At 45.9% G+C, this 22,045-nt stretch overlaps 1 protein-coding gene across 1 annotated transcript in view; it reads right to left on the bottom strand.

Annotated features, from left to right (window-relative positions):
- The window catches only part of LOC137539151 (thyrotropin-releasing hormone receptor-like), a 92,107-nt gene extending 85,841 nt beyond the window's left edge, over window positions 1-6,266 (bottom strand). Inside the window, exon 1 of the mRNA XM_068261649.1 lies at window positions 6,015-6,266. The gene's annotated coding sequence lies outside the window, so the exon portion shown is untranslated. The remainder of the gene's footprint in view (window positions 1-6,014) is intronic.
- Between the last annotated feature and the right edge of the window lie 15,779 nt (window positions 6,267-22,045).

Here is a 22,045-nt window from a genome sequence, read left to right as displayed (position 1 = left end):
TGTGTGTGTGTGTGTGTGTGTGTGTGTGTGTGTGTGTGTGTGTGTGTGTGTGTGTGTGTCACTGACACTGCATTATACAGCCCTGTGTGTCGCAGCTGGCCCTTGCTAATTGCTATACTGTGCAACGCCCAGCACATTCAATTCCTATCTTTTCACTGCACCTGTGTGTGTCAGCTGCACATTTATAATACCAGTCCGACCGTGCATACTTGTTCATGTTCAGTGCACCTGCGTGACAGCACGCAGTGTTATATAATACCAGTCACTGCATAACTGTTCACTGCACCTGTGTGTGACAGCTGCACATTTGTAATACCAGTCCGACCGTGCATACCTGTTCATGTTCACTGCACCTGCGTGGCAGCACGCAGTGTTATAGAATACCAGTCAATGCATAACTGTTCACTGCACCTGTGTGTGACAGCTGCACATTTGTAATACCAGTATGACCATGCATACCTGTTCATGTTCACTGCACCTGCGTGGCAGCACACAGTGTTATATAATACCAGTCACTGCATAACTGTTCACTGCACCTGTGTGTGTGACAGCTGCACATTGTATTGTGTAATACCAGTCCGTGCATACCTGTAACTGCACCTGTGACTGACCGCACATTGTATTATATACCAGCAGTCACTGCAACTTTTTCACTGCACCTGTGTAACCACACATTGTTGTACCAGCATTCACTACAACCTGTTCACTGCACCTATGTAACCGCACATTGTTGTACCAGCAATCACTGCAACCTGTTCACTACACCTGTGTAACCACACATTGTTGTACCAGCAGTCACCTTTTCACTGCACCTGTGTAACCACAAATTGTTGTGCCAGCAGTCACTGCAACCTGTTCACTGCACCTGTGTAACCGCACATTGTTGTACCAGCAGTCGCTGCAACCTGTTCACTGCACCTGTGTAACGGCACATTGTTGTACCAGCAGTCACTGCAACCTTTTCACTGCACCTGCACCTCATGCTGATGTCGGACATGTGGACATTCTTTAGTCCAACGCCTCACCTTAGCCATTCCGGATCCACCCTCCACCAACGCCTTGACAGGCAGGTAGCCGACTACCTGGCCTTAAGTGCGGATATAGACACTCTGAGCAGCGATGAACCCCTGGACTACTGGGTATGCAGGCTTGACCTGTGGCCAGAGCTGTCACAATTTGCCATCCAACTTCTGTCTTGCCCTGCCTCATGCGTCCTGTCAGAAAGGACCTTCAGCGCAGCTGGAGGCATTGTCAGTGAGAAGAGAAGTCGCTTAAGTCACAAAAGTGTTCAGTACCTCACCTTTATCAAAATGAATGAGGCATGGATCCCGGAGGGCTACTGCCCGCCCGAAGAATGGGAAAAAAGACTAAGTCAGTCCCCACACACAGCACCTCTGCCTGCACACCATGTGACTGCCTTCTCCGCCACCACAAACAGGGTCCATGACTCCAGGTGGATTCATGAATTTTTAAGCGTGTACATGCCTGCCTATTTTTTCTGGCTGCAGTTCGGCTGCAACAACAAAACAAAAGGCATGTACATGCGTCAATTCCCCTTCGTGATCGTTATTTTGCCGCGGTGAAGGGGCTTGCATAACACAATGAAGCAATGACCGTCCGACGGCTAAATGAATGTGTTCGGGTTGGGGGGCACACCTGACCCAAGAAGATAGATAATAGGGTTGTTGCTTCATTGTGGACAGACCAAATACGATCAGCTGGACACTCAGTCAATGTTGTTCTGTCATTCAGCTACCTCAGCCTGACCATATGGGCTTGAAAACCCCTGCACTCTGGCCATGGTGCGCACCAGTCCAGCACAGCAGGCACTACACAAACAGCAGTTTGCGATATGTTACACAGTGAGTTTAGTCTGTCAGTGTGAAGCAGTACTCTAATTACACTACCTGATTGATGTATACACATGCAAGATGTTTTAAAGCACTTTAGGCCTCCAATTTAGCAATAAAATGTGATTTCTGCCCTTAAACCCTGCTGTGCGTAAAATCCGGATTTCCCCCCGGGACCAGGTGTTAGACTCCTTGAAACATCTTTACCATCACTTTAGTGGCCACAATTAATGTTTGTAATTTTGAAGGTTTGCCTGCCCATTGAAGTCTATGGCGGTTCGAAAGTTCGCATGTTCGCAAACTTTTTTCGCTTGTTCGAGTTCGAGGTTCGCAAACCAAAATCGGAGGTTCGCAACAACTCTAGCCCTGACCTCCCCATAACATTAACCCCTTATTGATTGCTATCCTTAGTGCCCCCCCCCCCCCCCCAACATGAATCTTATCCCATTGCCTAGACACAATTTCCTCTTTAAATGGAACTTTAGGTGACATGTGACATGATGAGATAGACATCTATATGTACAGTGGCAAGCACATACATCACTATGGTATGTTAAATTTCTACTAACCCCTAGCATATTGATAACTGCTTCTTCTAACACCAAACTTTAACCTTTAAACTCTAATGTCTAAAACAAACCTCCATCTACCATACCCCCAACACACAGGTGAAAAAACACAAGGCCCGTGAGCCAAATGTGCCCCCACTTGCCATTTTATGTGGCCCCCGAGAGCTTCAAATGTGAAAAATTGTAAGCAGTAACAGAATGACAGCACACTGCCTTCCTGTCCAGAGGATGACAGTGTTTCTGGTTGAAATGTTGTCAGTTTAAGCCTGGGTGCAGCAAAACCCATGTGACCCCCCTCTTTAGATTCAAATTTCCTCATGTGGCAGGTAAAACACACAAACTTACTCACCTTTCCCCCGCCACCTTCTCTCCACATAACAGGCTAGTTTTCTCCAATGAAGCAAGGTGAAACATTTGCATCAGGTGCAGAGATTACAGGAGCAGCATGTTTGTACTGTGTTTACACTAACAGCATGCCGTCAGAGTAGGAGGAGAAGCGAGAGGATAGAGAGTAAGGTGAAGAGGTCATCATTGGAGAAAAGCAGCTTGTTGTGCTGTGTAAGGAGTAGGACAGTGAGTGAGGAGGGGGAAGGCAGGAGAGCAGCAGTGTCTCATTTGACTTGCACAGCATAAGAGAGGAGGTGGTACTGCTGTCCTGACTAAGGAGGAATGGAGTGGCTGAGGGTGAGCAGTTTGCTTGTCACAGATTCTCAGCCAGCCAGTGTACTATTGTGTTGACCTGCAGCATGTCATGTGAGAACATTAAATGAAGCAGAGGGGTAAATTGTCGCGTGCTGAGCAATCATTCCAAATCAGGTGTGTGTGTGTGTGTGTGTGGGGGGGGGGGGTATGAAATCCTCACAACCAAAAAGTCTAGAACCAGCCCTAGTAGAGCACAGAGTGTGTGTCTGTCAGTAAGATTAAAGAAGATCCAACACAGCACTGGAGCAGGTTAATATTAAATTGCTCCACTGTGCTACTCTTCAAAAGGGGAAGGAGCAGGGATCAGGCCCTTCACCCCCCTACACTGTCACCATAGTTAAGACACTTCATTTGAGACTTGTTAAATAAATGTTAAATCTTATTAAACAATTGAGACTATGCTGCAGACTCCCCCCCCCCCCCCCCCCCCCAGCATCATTCTGTGAATCAGTAACTTCAGTTATTAGGTGCCCAAAACAAACACTGTCCACCAAGACGTTTGGACAAAGGACTTTATGGCAGTGTGTGCCTAATGTCCATATTTCTGATTGTTAGAGTCAGCGGGTATCGAGATAATAGTGACTGAATAACAAGTCTGGTACACAAATCCAATTTTGAATGGCCAATGATTTGACAATGTTACCTCCTACATGTAGTATGAGAGCTTACCTACGCAATCTGTTCATAGTATTTATGTGTCGGCCCCCATACTTCCTGGAGGTGGTAAAATTGGCCAGTGATTGGCCAATCAAAATTGGAGGTGTGTACCAGGCTTTACCCACGTACACTTGGTGGGGGGAAGCCCATCTAGGGATCAGAATGGTGACCAATTGAATTGTGAACAGTCAGATTTGGTGATGATGATCTGATGTCTGTATGCAGCTGTGCAGGGCTGAGTATTTCATTGATGACAAAGAAAGAAAGAAATAGAACCATAACTTCTCAGTGCTCAAGATCTGCAGGAAAGTTACCTGTTGTTCCCCATTTTTCTATAAAGCTGAATTTGGCACAATTAAGGTGGACAACATTTATTACTGAGCTGGATGCTGCTTACAGTACACCTGACATGAGAGTGACATGGAAGCTGCCATATTTATTTCCTTTAACACAATACCAGTTGACTGTCCATCCTGCTGTGCTAATCTCTTTGGCTGCAGTCGTATCTGAATCACACACCTGAAACGAGCATGCAGCTAATCTTGTCAGATCTGACAATGTCAGAAAAACCTGATCTGCTGCATGCTTGTTCAGGGTTTATGGCTGAAAGTATTAGAGGCAGAGGATCAGCAGGAGAGCCAGGCAACTGGTGTTGTTTAAAGGGCAATATGACAGCCTTCATATCTGATGAATATGACATGATGATGAAAAATACACAAGCCTCAAGGAACAACATCCTCACCCAGCAAAGCATTGCTGATGGCAGCTTTCGGAGCAGCAGACTGGCATTGAGTCTCTGCAGGAGACATCAGCCTCATAATGGACAAAGATGAATCACGTTTGATCATCCTATACATCTTTTGTTAGCCTAAACCCTGCAACAATAAGACTGAATGAGAGGGATAGGGAGAGAATCCTGTCTTGCGATACAAGCACATCGTGTTCCCAAAACTACAGCGTTTCTTTTTTCTTTTTTTTTTGTCACAGTCAGAGCTGAAAACAAATTGCTGCTTTTTCCACTCAGAAGATGAATTAATGGCAAAAATAATAGCAAGGTCCAAAGTATTTCCACTGGCAGGCAAGCCATCGCGCCGTGCAGTCAGGCATATGCAGTCTATACGACGTGTTTGCAAGAGAAGAAATAACTACCACTAGAATACAAAGATCTCCCTCAATGCTGAGCACTTAGAGAGATCTCATGCCTCCAGATAGTGATTATTGGCCAAGTATTTCCCTCCCTCCCAAGGCATCATTATTTTTTGCACTAAAAAAAATAGGACTTGAATTACTTAGACACAATGTGCATACATTTACTTTCCAAACACACGCTCATATCCTATTGGGCATGACACAACACTGAAGTGTGCATGAAAAGTGCGTTTTTGTAATTATTTATTATTTATGAAGCGCCCACATACACAGCGGAGTACGACAAACATGAGGTGCGAAGGACACCCCTGCAAACTATGGACACAGAAAGAGAAGCGGAGCTTCCTAACCCAGCATTATAATCTAAGGGGAAGGACAGAATAACAGTCAAACAGTATATAAGTGCATTATAATCTAAGGGGCTAAGGGAGGCACGGATGGGGGGATGCAAAATGAAAGTCATTTTAGTGCGATCAGTACATAACTGCATTATTGCATTATAATCTAAGGGGGATGGAAAAAATAAAAGTCAATTTAGTGCAAGCAGAGTATAAGTGCATTATAATCTGGGGAGGGGGCGGATATCTTAATAAAAGTCCATTTAGTGCACTCAGTATATAAGTGCATTATAATCTAAGGGGGAGGGGGGGGGGGCAGGATAAAAGTCAATTTAGTACAATCAATATATAATATATGTGTATTATAATTGGGGTGGCATAATAAGAGTCAATTTAGTGTAATCAGTATATAAGAGCATTTTATTCTGCCAGCTGCCACCTAGGGCTGTTGGGACTGCACAGGTGGGATGTGGAATACCTGATGGATGGGACCGGACACAGCTATCCAGCACATCGCAATTCCTTGCGTCTAGTGACCTCTGTGGCTCAGTAAAGTGACCGGACTCATTTAGACAAAGTGAGTTCTCTGTCTAAGATGTGACTTTGCAACACAGAGTCATTTTAACACAAGTATCACAGTGTTATTGTCAGTCATTTATGCCAAGTTCTTGCATAGCTACAAGAATTATTGCAAAGCACAGTATAGTTGCTGGAGCTGGCTGGGATGTATTCATATAAATGAGACTCACCTGTGGATGAATGGAGGTGATGGGGATATGCTGGGATCAGATGCTGTGTGGCTGTCACTGGTCCCCCTGCTCTCTGTCCTCTACTAGCTAATGCTTCTCTGCTGTCAGTTATAAAGGGGGGTCCTCACTCCCCCTCCAGCCTATGAGAGCGCAGAGCCGGCCCCTATGTGTGCCCAGTTCCAGGGTCACCAGCAGCACAGATGCCAGTGAGCTCTACAAGCATGCATATATCTGCAGCAACAGGGTGATTGTCCACTCCAGCAAGAGCATCTGCAGCATCTCGCAACTATGTATCAGTTGTAAATGGGGTTTTATGCTGAGAGCCATGAGAGTCTCTGCTGTGAAATGCATTGCCGCCCATAAAGCGTCTACAAGTTGCTGAATTACGCTATAGCTTTATGCTGTCACTTACAAAGGGATGTCCTGTCTGTCACTGCGACCTATGAGTGCTCAGAGCTGCCCTCCTCTGAGGGAGGGGGTCTCCAGCAGAGACTGCCAGTAGGGCTCAGGCACATTAGCGCCAGGGGAGGGCACACTATCTGACACGAAGCTGCGCTGGGTCAATCGCCTAATTATAAATCACACATCATATAGATTAGCGCTGCAGCATCACTCATTAACATCCTTGATTGTAACTAAAAAGTGGACTTGTCCTTAGAAATCTTCAGCCAGCTGCCTTTTCAGAGAAGCAATGAAAGAGAAAGCTCCCTCAAGAGGTTCTGCAGCAGCTGTGTGACACATGGATTCTCATTGAAATCTGTACAGTACATTTCTGGACATTAAAATCCTCTGCAGGAATGTGTGTCTTCAAACTACCAATATAAAAAGCCCTATGGGTTCTGAACTACCTTTTTGACCTGTTGGAACATTTGGCGATATGTAGGTCACTAGCCATGGTACCTTCTTCTCCTGCATACATATCTGGTCTACATCGCTAGACCCGGTACCTGCCGAATGGGGGGAATGGGGGGTATAGGGGGGAGGGTGATGTTGAACTGCTTCTTCCTGACCCATATAAGCTTCTGCTCCTCCAGTCTCCAAATAGGGTGCTAAAGAGTCTCCTTGACCTTTCTATACATTTGATCCTCCTCGGGTCTGCTACACAAGTTGCTGAAGGGTCTTCATGAGTCAGACCTGTATTTGCATCCGCTGGAACGCAGCGCATGGTATTCAAAGGTCTCCTCAACCTGCAACACTTGTTGTCTTCTTCAAGTCCCTGACCACGGTGCTGGAGGGTCTTCTTGATCGTATGATTATTTAGTCAGTACTGTAAATGTGGCAAGTCGCTAGTCCTGGTGCTGGTATGAAGCAGGTTATTAGCAGTGCTGTCGATGAATGGTTTCCGAGCCTGTGAGAGCATCTGGCTACCGGCAGGTGGTAGCCATGGTGCTGAAATGTCCCGAAGACCTTTATACGTTAGGTATGGTCTCCCGGCTGTCGCTGACCATGGTGCTGAAATATCCTGAAGCCCTTTATTAGGTATGGTCTCCCACGAGTAGCTAGCCATGGTGCTGAAATATCCTGAAGCCCTTCATAAGTTAGGTATGGTCTCCCACAAGTCGCTAGCCATGGTGCTGAAATGTCCTGAAGCCCTTTATAAGTACAGTATATGGCAGCGCTGGGCAATATATATAGTCTCCTGCAAGTCGCCAGCAATGGTGCTGAAATGTCCTGAAACCACTTTTAGGCTAGAAACCCACTAGGAGTGATTTTCTAAGTGTTTTGTGATTTGAAAACTCTTGCTAATGCAATGCTATGGGTGTGATCCCACTTTAGCGATGTGATTTTATAAAATTCCCCCATAGCATTGCATAAGGAAGAGCTTTTTCAAATCACTAGCGATTATAAATCGCTCCTAGTGGGCTTCTTGCCTTATAATGGTCTCTTGCAGGTCGCTAGCCATGGTGCTGAAATGTCCTGAAGCCTCTTTAACCACTAGTCGACCGCGCACTCATAACGCGCGTCGGCAAAGTGGCAGCTGCAGGACCAGCGACGCAGATGTGCGTCGCCGGCTGATTAATCAGGAAACAGCCGCTCGTGCGAGCGGCTGCTTCCTGTCAATTCACGGCGGGGGGCTCCGTGAATAGCCTTCCGGTCGCCGATCGCGGCTCGCAGGCTAAATGTAAACACAAGCGGAAATAATCTGCTTTGTTTACATTTGTACAGCGCTGCTAACAGTAGCAGCGTTGTACCAGATCTGCGATCCCCGGCCAATCAGCGGCCGGGGATCGCTGTCACATGACAGGCAGGAGCCTGTTAAAGGCTGCACAGGACAGATCCGTTCCTGTGCAGCCTCCGATCTCTGGGGAAGGGAGGGAGGAGAGGGAGAGGGGGAATCCTGCGGTGGAGGGGGCTTTGAGGTGCCCCCCCCCCCGCCAGCCACACGCAGGCAGGAGCGATCAGACCCCCCCCAGCACATCATCCCCCTAGTGGGAAAAAGGGGGGCGATCTGGTCGCTCTGCCTGGTGTTTGATCTGTGCTGGGGGCTGTAGAGCCAGCAATGGTGTTTTTTCTAACATTGCATCATGCTATAATATGTGCAGATTACACAACATTCAGCATTCAAAATGAGTCTTTCAGAGCAGTCTGTGCACTAATGACCTCTCCTCTAGCAGAGGAAAAGAAAACAGTTGAGATAATAAAAGTCAGATAACAGCCCTCTCCACGACTAAACTTAGTCGGAGAGTTAATGGCTTGTTTGTATAGAGATAACAACTGGAGTTTCTTAACTCTTCCTGTACTGGAAACACTTAGACTGATGTATCTGATCTTAATGTTTTATTTCTTAGCTGTACTACACATACAAATCATAATATCATCATTTTTTTTTTCGCTTCAGTGTCTCTTGAAGCTACTTTTATAATGGTCTCTTGCAGGTCGCTAGCCATGGTGCTGAAATGTCCTGAAGCTACTTTTATAATGGTCTCTTGCGGGTCGCTAGCCATGGTGCTGAAGTGTCCTGAAGCTACTTTTATAATGGTCTCTTGCAGGTTGCTAGCCATGGTGCTGAAATGTCCTGAAGCTTCTTTTATAATGGTCTCTTGCAGGTTGCTAGCCATGGTGCTGAAGTGTCCTGAAGCTACTTTTATAATGGTCTCTTGCGGGTCGCTAGCCATGGTGCTGAAGTGTCCTGAAGCTACTTTTATAATGGTCTCTTGCAGGTTGCTAGCCATGGTGCTGAAATGTCCTGAAGCTACTTTTATAATGGTCTCTTGCGGGTCGCTAGCCATGGTGCTGAAGTGTCCTGAAGCTACTTTTATAATGGTCTCTTGCAGGTTGCTAGCCATGGTGCTGAAATGTCCTGAAGCTTCTTTTATAATGGTCTCTTGCAGGTTGCTAGCCATGGTGCTGAAGTGTCCTGAAGCTACTTTTATAATGGTCTCTTGCAGGTCGCTAGCCATGGTGCTGAAATGTCCTGAAGCTACTTCTATAATGGTCTCTTGCGGGTCGCTAGCCATGGTGCTGAAGTGTCCTGAAGCTACTTTTATAATGGTCTCTTGCAGGTTGCTAGCCATGGTGCTGAAATGTCCTGAAGCTACTTTTATAATGGTCTCTTGCGGGTCGCTAGCCATGGTGCTGAAGTGTCCTGAAGCTACTTTTATAATGGTCTCTTGCAGGTTGTTAGCCATGGTGCTGAAATGTTCTGAAGCTTCTTTTATAATGGTCTTTTGCAGGTTGCTAGCCATGGTGCTGAAATGTCCTGAAGCTTCTTTTATAATGGTCTTTTGCAGGTTGTTAGCCATGGTGCTGAAATGTTCTGAAGCTTCTTTTATAATGGTCTCTTGCAGGTTGCTAGCCATGGTGCTGAAATGTCCTGAAGCTTCTTTTATAATGGTCTTTTGCAGGTCGCTAGCCATGGTGCTGAAGTGTCCTGAAGCTTCTTTTATAATGGTCTCTTGCAGGTTGCTAGCCATGGTGCTGAAATGTCCTGAAGCTACTTTTATAATGGTCTCTTGCGGGTCGCTAGCCATGGTGCTGAAATGTCCTGAAGCTACTTTTATAATGGTCTCTTGCGGGTCGCTAGCCATGGTGCTGAAGTGTCCTGAAGCTTCTTTTATAATGGTCTCTTGCAGGTTGCTAGCCATGGTGCTGAAATGTCCTGAAGCTTCTTTTATAATGGTCTTTTGCAGGTCGCTAGCCATGGTGCTGAAGTGTCCTGAAGCTACTTTTATAATGGTCTCTTGCAGGTTGCTAGCCATGGTGCTGAAATGTCCTGAAGCTTCTTTTATAATGGTCTCTTGCAGGTTGCTAGCCATGGTGCTGAAATGTTCTGAAGCTTCTTTTATAATGGTCTTTTGCAGGTTGCTAGCCATGGTGCTGAAATGTCCTGAAGCTTCTTTTATAATGGTCTTTTGCAGGTTGTTAGCCATGGTGCTGAAATGTTCTGAAGCTTCTTTTATAATGGTCTCTTGCAGGTTGCTAGCCATGGTGCTGAAATGTCCTGAAGCTTCTTTTATAATGGTCTTTTGCAGGTCGCTAGCCATGGTGCTGAAGTGTCCTGAAGCTACTTTTATAATGGTCTCTTGCAGGTTGCTAGCCATGGTGCTGAAATGTCCTGAAGCTACTTTTATAATGGTCTCTTGCGGGTCGCTAGCCATGGTGCTGAAATGTCCTGAAGCTACTTTTATAATGGTCTCTTGCGGGTCGCTAGCCATGGTGCTGAAGTGTCCTGAAGCTTCTTTTATAATGGTCTCTTGCAGGTTGCTAGCCATGGTGCTGAAATGTCCTGAAGCTTCTTTTATAATGGTCTTTTGCAGGTCGCTAGCCATGGTGCTGAAGTGTCCTGAAGCTACTTTTATAATGGTCTCTTGCAGGTCGCTAGCCATGGTGCTGAAGTGTCCTGAAGCTACTTTTATAATGGTCTCTTGCAGGTCGCTAGCCATGGTGCTGAAGTGTCCTGAAGCTACTTTTATAATGGTCTCTTGCAGGTCGCTAGCCATGGTGCTGAAGTGTCCTGAAGCTTCTTTTATAATGGTCTTTTGCAGGTCGCTAGCCATGGTGCTGAAGTGTCCTGAAGCTACTTTTATAATGGTCTCTTGCAGGTCGCTAGCCATGGTGCTGAAATGTCCTGAAGCTACTTTTATAATGGTCTCTTGCAGGTTGCTAGCCATGGTGCTGAAATGTCCTGAAGCTACTTTTATAATGGTCTCTTGCAGGTTGTTAGCCATGGTGCTGAAATGTTCTGAAGCTTCTTTTATAATGGTCTCTTGCAGGTTGCTAGCCATGGTGCTGAAATGTCCTGAAGCTTCTTTTATAATGGTCTTTTGCAGGTCGCTAGCCATGGTGCTGAAGTGTCCTGAAGCTACTTTTATAATGGTCTCTTGCAGGTCGCTAGCCATGGTGCTGAAATGTCCTGAAGCTACTTTTATAATGGTCTCTTGCAGGTTGCTAGCCATGGTGCTGAAATGTCCTGAAGCTACTTTTATAATGGTCTTTTGCAGGTCGCTAGCCATGGTGCTGAAGTGTCCTGAAGCTACTTTTATAATGGTCTCTTGCAGGTCGCTAGCCATGGTGCTGAAATGTCCTGAAGCTACCTTTATAATGGTCTCTTGCGGGTCGCTAGCCATGGTGCTGAAGTGTCCTGAAGCTACTTTTATAATGGTCTCTTGCGGGTTGCTAGCCATGGTGCTGAAATGTCCTGAAGCTACTTTTATAATGGTCTCTTGCAGGTTGTTAGCCATGGTGCTGAAATGTCCTGAAGCTTCTTTTATAATGGTCTCTTGCAGGTCGCTAGCCATGGTGCTGAAATGTCCTGAAGCTACCTTTATAATGGTCTCTTGCGGGTCGCTAGCCATGGTGCTGAAGTGTCCTGAAGCTACTTTTATAATGGTCTCTTGCGGGTTGCTAGCCATGGTGCTGAAATGTCCTGAAGCTACTTTTATAATGGTCTCTTGCAGGTTGTTAGCCATGGTGCTGAAATGTCCTGAAGCTTCTTTTATAATGGTCTTTTGCAGGTCGCTAGCCATGGTGCTGAAGAGTCCTGAAGCTACTTTTATAATGGTCTCTTGCAGGTCGCTAGCCATGGTGCTGAAATGTCCTGAAGCTACTTTTATAATGGTCTCTTGCGGGTCGCTAGCCATGGTGCTGAAAAGCCCCTTATAAGTATATACAGTATATGCTCTCCTGCAGCTATGCTGGTGAAATAAATGTACTGAAGCCTTTTATAAGTATAAGCCATTGTACTGACTGCTTTATATACTGTAAACACCAGGGCCCATATGCAATTCACTTTTTCTCCTAGGAGATATTTTTTCATCTTCTATTTTTTCATCTTCTTTTATAATGGTCTCTTGCAGGTTGCTAGCCATGGTGCTGAAATGTCCTGAAGCTTCATTTATAATGGTCTTTTGCAGGTCGCTAGCCATGGTGCTGAAGTGTCCTGAAGCTTCTTTTATAATGGTCTCTTGCAGGTTGCTAGCCATGGTGCTGAAACGTCCTGAAGCTACTTTTATAATGGTCTCTTGCAGGTCGCTAGCCATGGTGCTGAAATGTCCTGAAGCTACTTTTATAATGGTCTCTTGCAGGTCGCTAGCCATGGTGCTGAAGTGTCCTGAAGCTTCTTTTATAATGGTCTCTTGCAGGTCGCTAGCCATGGTGCTGAAAAGCCCCTTATAAGTATATACAGTATATGCTCTCCTGCAGCTATGCTGGTGAAATAAATGTACTGAAGCCTTTTATAAGTATAAGCCATTGTACTGACTGCTTTATATACTGTAAACACCAGGGCCCATATGCAATTCACTTTTTCTCCTAGGAGATATTTTTTCATCTTCTATTTAAAATACCCGTTCAGCACTTTGCAACTAAAAAAAATACCAAAAAGCAGGTGAAAAAGTACTTTGAGTATTTTCATGCTTGCTGGTAGTTTAAAAAGCATTTTATTGAAACATTTGAAAATATCACCTATTAGAAAACCAAGGAGAAAAGGTTAATCGCATATGGCCCCAGCTGTGTTTCCCAATGTTATCACAACCTGTTCCCATTCCTAAAGTAGTCACCAAGTGTCCTCTAGTTGACATTGTTTTCAGAACACTTTGACACGTACATAGATGTTAGGGGAACAGTTGTATAAAAATGTTTCCCAACATCCTTTTATGCTTTTGTTTAACTAAAAAAATATTTATTCAGGTTCATATAGCATTTCTGCATGGGACAGACAAGACAAGACAAGACAAATAACATTTATATTGCGCTTTTCTCCTTGCGGACTCAAAGCGCCAGAGCAGAGCAGCAGCCACTAGGGCGCGCTCTATTGGCAGTAGCAGTGTAAGGGAGACTTGCCAAAGGAGTGCATGCGCTATCTCTCTAGACGTCACATGCGCCATCCCACAGCACATGCACACCATCCCATCATGTGTATGCCATCTGTGATGCACACATGTGCCTTCTGATTGGCAGCATGGCCAATAACAGCCTGGTGGGGCTGGAGGGGGCATGTGCAGGACTACAGGACATACAGACGCACACCAGATGGCTATGAAATTATTATTATAGAGAGTGAGTTCAAGTATCGCCTGAGCCCTACATCGGTACTTCCTTCATGGAGCGTGTATGGTAATTAGGCGTTTCACCATGATGGTGTATTATCAGCTTCACTGTATAAGCATCAGGTCTTCTGCAGGGCCTAGATCTGTTTTCTACAGAATGCAGAGTTCTATAAACATCCCTATATGGCCACCTTTTTTTATACATTTTACATTAATAATTACGGTTCTAATTTAATGAATAACATTGCTTCTTTTTCATTCATTTATAAATGATTTAGTCGGTGTTTGGCCATTGGAAAATCTTTCCTCTCCCTGATTTACATTCCGACATTTATCACAGCTGGCGACATCTTTAGTGCTGTCAGGTGCATCACTGGAGAATGTTTGTGTACTAAGTGCTCCAAAGTCAGTAGAAAAATACCTGGTCTTTCAGAATGCCATGGTAGGATATTTCTGTGTAGCTCAACAGCCTAGACTGTAACCTCACTGAAAGGGCAGAGTTACATACCAATATACAGTAATATATAGAAAGTTTTTCTGATGCTGAAACCAGGATAATTAGCATAACAGTGCGTATCCTGAATAATCTGCTGCATTCTACTGTATGTCTCCAGGGCCACTTTATAGGACAACTGAAGTAGGAGGGATGTGGAGGCTGCCATATGTATTTGTTTTTAAACAATACCAGTTGCCTGGCTGTTCTGCTGATCTTTCATGCATCAGTAGTGTCTGAAGTATGCTAGCATGCAACAAATCCAGTCAAACTTAAAACAAATCTCATATTTTTATTTTGAGTTTTATAGCTTTGTTTATAAAATTGCATCAGATTGTCAGAGTTGCAGTTTAGAATCCACATTCTGCCTTTTAAAACGGACCCGAACTCAGAACGTCCTCTATGCTCTAAAAGATATGAAACAGCATAATAAGCTTTAAACAAAAACATTTCTTTGTTACAGCCGATACAAATCCTAAAAAAAATCTGCACTGTTTCTACTTCCTGATTCATGGAAGCAGACATATTGTTAACATACCATGCTTTCCAATGGGCTTATCTGCTGTGGCAGTCATGTGACACGGGGAAAGATCAAATTACAACTTGTGATTAGGCACAAATGAGGGGGAATTAAACTGGCTAAACTCTCTAAATACATACAGGGTGCATTTTCTGTTTTCCTTTTGTCCTGTGCAAGAGTTTAGGCCCACTTTAAGCTGTAAAACAGCTTTCTGCAAAATGTAAAACAGCTTTCTGCAAAATGTAGAGGTAAAGCTCAAGAATCACTAAGGCAGGGGGCTAGACAGGCTTATATTAGAATCCTGAAAGTAAGGATGCTATTAGGAAGGCATTTCAAGGAAAGGAGAGGACAAGGCTGGCACTGTGATTCAGGAGTTTATTGGCATATAAAAATGAAGCACTTACAGTCAGAGAGTTCAGGCGATGCAAATAGCGGCTAAGTGGGCGCCAGGTCTAGGCACCTCCACTGGCGCTTGTTCACTGCAATGTGAAGAATGGACATACTTTGCCATGAACAAGCAACAGCGGCGTGAAATGGTCATCCTGAATCCCAGTGCCAGCCTTGTCCTCTCCTCTCCTTGAAATGCTTGCTTTAGATTCACTCAAGTCAAACATCAGAGCTGCATGCGTGTTCAGGGTCTGTGGCTAAAAGTAATAGAGGCAAAGGATCAGCAGGACAGCCAGGCAATGTGCATTGTTTAAAAGGAAATAAATATGTCAGTCACCATACCGCTCTCACTTCAGATGTCAGTCCACACTGCTCTCCCCATTGACTGATTTTTCACCCCTGGAGGAAGAAACAGCTCTAGGTTTCCAGCACAAGAGGGCGCCAGAGCCAAGCTGCATAATGTATTCATAACGCTGATTATTAATGTCATTCATTGAATGGTGAGCCTGTCTTTGCGGTCATTAACATACTGTCACTGCTGATTTTGGTGACACTTTGTTTCCATTTCGTAGAATGGGAACAAAACTGCAGAAAATTTAATGAGCTCTGCTATGCACTATTACAATTACCATTTGCAGAATATAAGATGAACCAAAGCCATTTCTGGGAGTATTTCTTTTTTTCTAAATGCTTTAGAAATGTTATCATTCCTCTGCTCCAGTCCTGTGTGGCAGAACTTTTTTAATTGTGTCTCTTCGGCAGCCTTTCTTTAGCAGAGACACCCAGAGATGCAAACCACAGTCTGTTCAAAAGGTTAACGGGAACCTGAAGTGAGAGAAACATGGATGGAGGCTGCCATAATGATGTCCTGCTTAAACAATGCCAGTTGCCTGGCAGTCCTGCTGATCTTTCATGCATCAGTGTCTGCACCACACACCTGAAACAAACATGCAGGCTAATCCAGTTAGATGTCAGTCAGAGCACCTGATCGGCATACTTATTCATGGTTGGATATTAGAGACAGAGGATCAGCAGGGCAGCCAGGCAATCTGCATTGTTTAAAAGGAAATAAATATGGCAGCCTCCACATCCCTTGCATTTTCCTGCCCAGGCCAACTTTTGTATGCCTTCCTCTCTAGGTGCTGCCCCACTCTCCATATGCAGCAATCGCCAGGGCTGGATTTGTACTCTTTACCGCCCAAGGCCAATGTCACCAGCCGCCCCCCTTCTGTATAGCTAGCGAGATGTTCCCTCTCGTATAGGTAGCCTGATGACTCCCTTAATCCCTCCCTTTCCCATTCCCCCTCTTTCAGTACAGCTCACCTCCACACCGCTGCAGCTATCAGTGCCACTCACTTCTCTGTTCGTCTCCAGTGCAGAAGCTTCCTCTTCCCCTCCGTCTCCAATGCTGCCCAAGTCCGCAGTCGCCTACCACAGCGCCAACATGCTCAGAGAGCAAGATGGCCACTGCACAGGTGGCTGGCAGCAGGGAGGTTGATCTCCCTGCATTGCAGCATTTGCAAACTTGCAAATGCTGCACCCATTTAGCTTGCTGCTTTGGTGTCCATGCTCCTGTGGGGCCCTAGGCCATGGCCTATGTAGCCTTGGCCTAAATCCGGCCTTGGCAATCACCACTTGTGTTTGCAGCTCTCTTCCATGTTTGATATCCATGTACAGAATCCCCTCTCTTCCATATTTAACATGCATGTACAGCAGCTTCTCCTTCATGTGTTGCTTCCCATTTGCCACCTCCTTTTTCCATCTGCAGCAACCCACTCATCCATGTTTTGGGCAGCGGTTGCCTGGGAAACGGGCCTGTTTTGCCTATCCTAAAATACACAGACAGCGTTTGTGAACAGCAGTTTTCAGATCTTGCCACCGATTCTCGATTGGATTTAGATCTGGACTTTGACTGGGCCATTCTAACACATGGATATGTTTTGTTTTAAACCATTCCATTGTTGCCCTGGCTTTATGTTTAGGGTTGTTGTCCTGCTGGAAGGTGAACCTCCGTCCCAGTCTCAAGTCTTTTGCAGACTCCAAGAGGTTTTCTTCCAAGATTGCCCTGTATTTGGCTCCATCCATCTTCCCATCAACTCTGACCAGCTTCCCTGTCCCTGCTGAAGAGAAGCACCCCCAGAGCATGATGCTGCCACCACCATATTTGACGGTGGGGATGGTGTGTTCAGAGTGATGTGCAGTGTTAGTTTTCCGCCACACATAGCGTTTTGCATTTTGGCCAAAAAGTTCCATTTTGGTCTCATCTGACCAGAACACCTTCTTCCACATGGTTGCTGTGTCCCCCACATGGCTTGTGGCAAACTGCAAACGGGACTTCTTATGCTTTTCTGTTAACAGTGGCTTTCTTCTTTCCACTCTTCCATAAAGGCCAACTTTGTGCAGTGCACAACTAATAGTTGTCCTATGGACAGATTCCCCCACTTGAGCTGTATATCTCTGCAGCTCGTACCGAGTCACCATGGGCCTCTTGACTGCATTTCTGATCAGCGCTCTCCTTGTTCGTCCTGTGAGTTTAGGTGGACAGCCTTGTCTTGGTAGGTTTACAATTGTGCCATACTCCTTCCATTTCTGAATGATCGCTTGAACAGAGCTCCGTGGGATGTTCAAGGCTTTGGAAATCTTTTTGTAGCCTAAGCCTGCTTTAAATTTCTCAATAACTTTATCCCTGACCTGTCTGGTGTGTTCTTTGGACTTCATGGTGTTGCTGCTCCCAATATTCTCTTAGACAACCTCTGAGGCCCTCACAGAGCAGCTGTATTTGTACTGACAGATTACACACAGGTGCACTCTATTTAGCCATTTGCAATCATCAGGCAATGTCCATGGGCAACTGACTGCACTCAGACCAAAGGGGGCTGAATAATTACGCACACCCCACTTTGCAGTTATTGATTTGTAACAGGCGCGGAGCTAGGGGGGGTCGGGGTAGGTCAAGTGCCCCCGGGCGCCGGGTCCCTAAGGGCGCCCAGCTGAGCTGATTTTTTTTTTTTTGGTTTGTTTTTCTCTGCGGAGGGGAGCAGCGCAGAGAAGAGAAGAGGGAGAGCTATGCGGCCATCTCCCCCCCCCTTCTCTCACCTTAGGGCTCTCCCTCCCTCGCTGTCCCCTCCGTTATTGTCCGGGTGTCTGGCGCAGCGGGCGGGACTTACCTCTGTCTCGCTCCAGCGCCGGCCGGAAGTTCGGGTCCCGCAGCCGCTGCTCTGGTCTGGACTAGTCCAGAGTAGCGGCAGATCCATCTGTGCTGCGACGAGACAGAGGTAAGTTCCGCCCGCCGCTGCCAGCACCCAGACATTAATGGAGGGGACAGCGAGGGAGGGAGAGCAGCTCTCCCTCTTCTCTGCGCTGCTCCCCTCCTGCTGGGGAGCCATGAAGGGGGACACCTGGCTACCTACTCTGGGCACATATACCCCTGGCTACATATACTGGGCATATATACCCCTGGCTACATATACTGGGCATATATACCCCTGGCTACATATACTGGGCATATATACCCCCTGGCTACATGGACTGGGCATATATACCCCCTGGCTACATAAACTGGGCATATATACCCCTGGCTACATATACTGGGCATATATACCCCTGCCTACATATACTGGGCATATATACCCCTGACTACATATACTGGGCATATATACCCCCTGACTACATATACCCCTGCCTACATATACTGGGCATATATACCCCTGCCTACATATACTGGGCATATATACCCCTGCCTACATATACTGGGCATATATACCCCCTGACTACATATACTGGGCATATATACCCCTGGCTACATATTCTGGGCATATATACCCCTGGCTACATATACTGGGCATATATACTCCTGGCTACATATACTGGGCATATATACCCCTGGCTACATATACTGGGCACATATACGCCTGACTATATATACTGGGCACATATTATTCTCCTGGCTACATATACTGGGCATATATACCCCTGGCTACATATACTGGGCACATATACCTCTGGCTACATATACTGGGCACACATACCCCTGCCTACATATACTGGGCACATATACCCCTGGCTACCTGTTCTGTGGACATCTCTACCCCTGGCTACCTGTTCTGGGGACATCTATACCGCTGGCCACCTATTCTGGGGACATCTATACTGCTGGCCACCTATTCTGGGGACAACTATAGACCTGGGGCTACCTATTTTTGGGGAACCACGTTAGATTGAGTGTATTTTGGAGAACATCTGCCAGGTGAGAGGTGTCTACCATATTAAGGGGGCATTCTACCTATTTATGTGAAATGCTGTCTATTTATGTGACTCATGACTGCTGAATTTGTCTTGTTGGGGGCCTCATGGTTACTGAATTTGTCTTGTTGGGGGCCTCATGGTTACTGAATTTTTTTGGACTGCTGAATTTGTCTTGTTGGGGGCCTCATGGTTACTGAATTTGTCTTGTTGGGGGCCTCATGATTTGTTGGGGGCCTCAAGATCGCTGAATTTGTCTTGTTGGGGGCCTCATGATTGCTGAATTTGTCTTGTTGGGGGCCTCATGATTGCTGAGTTGGTTATGTTGGGGGCCTCATGATTGCTGAATTTGTCTTGATGGGGGGGGGGGGGGGCTCATGATTGCTGAATTTGTCTTGCAACATGCTGGAAGGTACATACTGAGGGAGGGTGGGTGAGCGTGAGCCTGCTAACCTCCACATACATTTGGCTCCACCCATAACCACGCCCACATTTATTATGTGACCACGCCCCTTTTTGGCGCAGCGCGCAACCTTGACTTTGGGGGGCGCATTAATAGTCTTTGTCCCCGGGCGCTGAAAACCCTAGCTACGCCTCTGATTTGTAAAAAATGTTTGGAATCATGTATGATTTTTATTCCACTTCTCACGTGTTCCCCACTTTGTATTGGTCTTTCACGTGGAATTCCAATAAAATTGATTCAGGTTTGTGGCAGTAATGTGACAAAATGTGGAAAACTGCAAGGGGGACGAATACTTTTGCAAGCCACTGTATAATAGACAAGTACAATAATTGTGGCCATATTGCATAGATTGCCAACCCATGTGGCAAACCAATCGATCCCTCTCTGATCCAAAAGGTGTGGGAATCACCCTATACCATGCACACAAATTTTCAGTAGGTTTCATCATGACATTTATTGAAAATCTTTTGGACTGCAGTGGTGCACCGTTTGATATAGTGCAGTACTATGGGCCATCCATTTACCACCACTCCCCAGCTTCATTCAATCAAAATGTTCCACCCGGTATGGTAACTTCAATAGATTTTTGCAGAAAATCAAAATTGTGATTAATCTGACATGTGTAATACAATAAATGCCCCTGGGGAAAGTCGATGCCTGAATGGCTTGTTTAACGCTTCTGCTCTTGAGTAAATTCCTGTGGTTGTCCTCTTGCATCAGTTGATTGTGACACATTCAAAAGAACCATGGTTACAACTGACTAACTGGCTCGGGACTGCGGTAGAGATAATCTATGCCCCATTTTTGGCTCTCTATCCATAATGCAGCAGTCCCTAGCCGATCATCCACAGACATCCATTGTGGCGGCCACAGACTTGAATGTCATGTGACAGTTTCTTCCTATGGGTAAGTAGCCAGTTTCATTGGCTCCTTACCAAGTGATCACTGCGAGCCAATCACAGTGATCGCGGACTGCAAAATGAAAAAAAGGCTCTGGTCCGTAAAGGGGCCAGAACGACCGGTTTACCACCACATCCAGCCAGATTATTTGATCTGACCATTGATCAGAATCAGCTTCAACATCCTGACTTTGGCCTGCAAATCCATCCACTGTCACCCCTATGTATAGAAGTCTGTACATAGGGGTGACAGGGATCCAGCACTGCATATTATGTTGGTGCTTTATAAATGAAATAAATAATAATAAAGTGACGATTAGCATGTTTGTACTAGACCTAGGGAACTTAATGTGAGCACGGTGGCATAGTGATTAGTTCTAGCAGTGCTGGGTCCCCGGGTTTGAATCCCAGCCAAGGCACTATCTGCATGGAGTTTGTATGTTCTCCCTGTGTCTGGTTTCCTCCAGGCACTCAATTTTCCTCCCACACTCCAAAGACATACACATAAGTTAATTGGCTTCCCCCTAAATTGGCCCTAGACCAGGCATGGGCAAACTTGGCCCTCCAGCTGTTGAGGAACTACAAGTCCCACAATGCATTTGCCTTTACGAGTCATGACTGTGGCTGTAAGACTCCTGCAATGCATTGTGGGAATTGTAGTTCCTTAACAGCTGGAGGTCCACGTTTGCCCATGCCTGCCCTAGACTATGATACATACATAGACATATGACTATGGTAGGGATTAGATTGTGAGCTCCTCTGAGGGACAGATAAGTGACAAGACAATATACTCTGTACATCGCTGCGGAAGATGTCGGCGCTATATAAATACTAATAATAATATGTCAGCCCCTGCGTTTGACTGCCAAACTGCCTGCTCCCCCCTCCCAGCCGCAATGGCCTCTTCCATCTAAGCTCCTGCCTATGGCAATGTACGGATGGCAGCACTGCTTGTGACATGTCCCATGGAGAGCAATGGATGACATCACAAGCCAGACTTCCATCAGTGCATTGCCACAGGCTTAGATGGGAAATGAGGCCACCCTGCACTGCATTACATGTGGGAGTAAGTACACTTTAAACTTTAAACATCCCTTTACAGTAAACCTGTAACACAACAGAAAAAGTTACATACTAATGTCAGAGAGGGAAGCCTCTGGATGCTTCAACTGCTTCTCCGATCCTCTGCCACCCCTCTGCTGCCAGCCGGTACCCTCTTCATCTTCATGGCTGTGCTTCCCTGTGTATGAGTGCAGCCGCATCTCACAGGTGCCAGTAGGTTTGTACCTTCCTGCATGAAGAAAATGGTTTAACGTGGAGGATGCTGCCACTATATAAATACTTAAATAATAATACAAAATATCGATAGTAAAGGGTCCCGGCAGAGTACAGGAGGAACGTAGGGAGATCAGAGAAGCCTCAGGACCATCCAGGTACCCTTTAGGTTTGTGCCCTGCCCACTTGCAGTCTGAACAGCAGGAGGATGCTGAACCAAGACGCAGCAGCAGTTCAGCCCACTCAGCTTGCTTTTAGCTGCTTC

This window comes from Hyperolius riggenbachi, chromosome 11 (genome assembly GCF_040937935.1).
Source record: "Hyperolius riggenbachi isolate aHypRig1 chromosome 11, aHypRig1.pri, whole genome shotgun sequence".
NCBI lineage: Eukaryota > Metazoa > Chordata > Amphibia > Anura > Hyperoliidae > Hyperolius > Hyperolius riggenbachi.
This window is presented reverse-complemented; position numbering and strand designations above follow the sequence as displayed.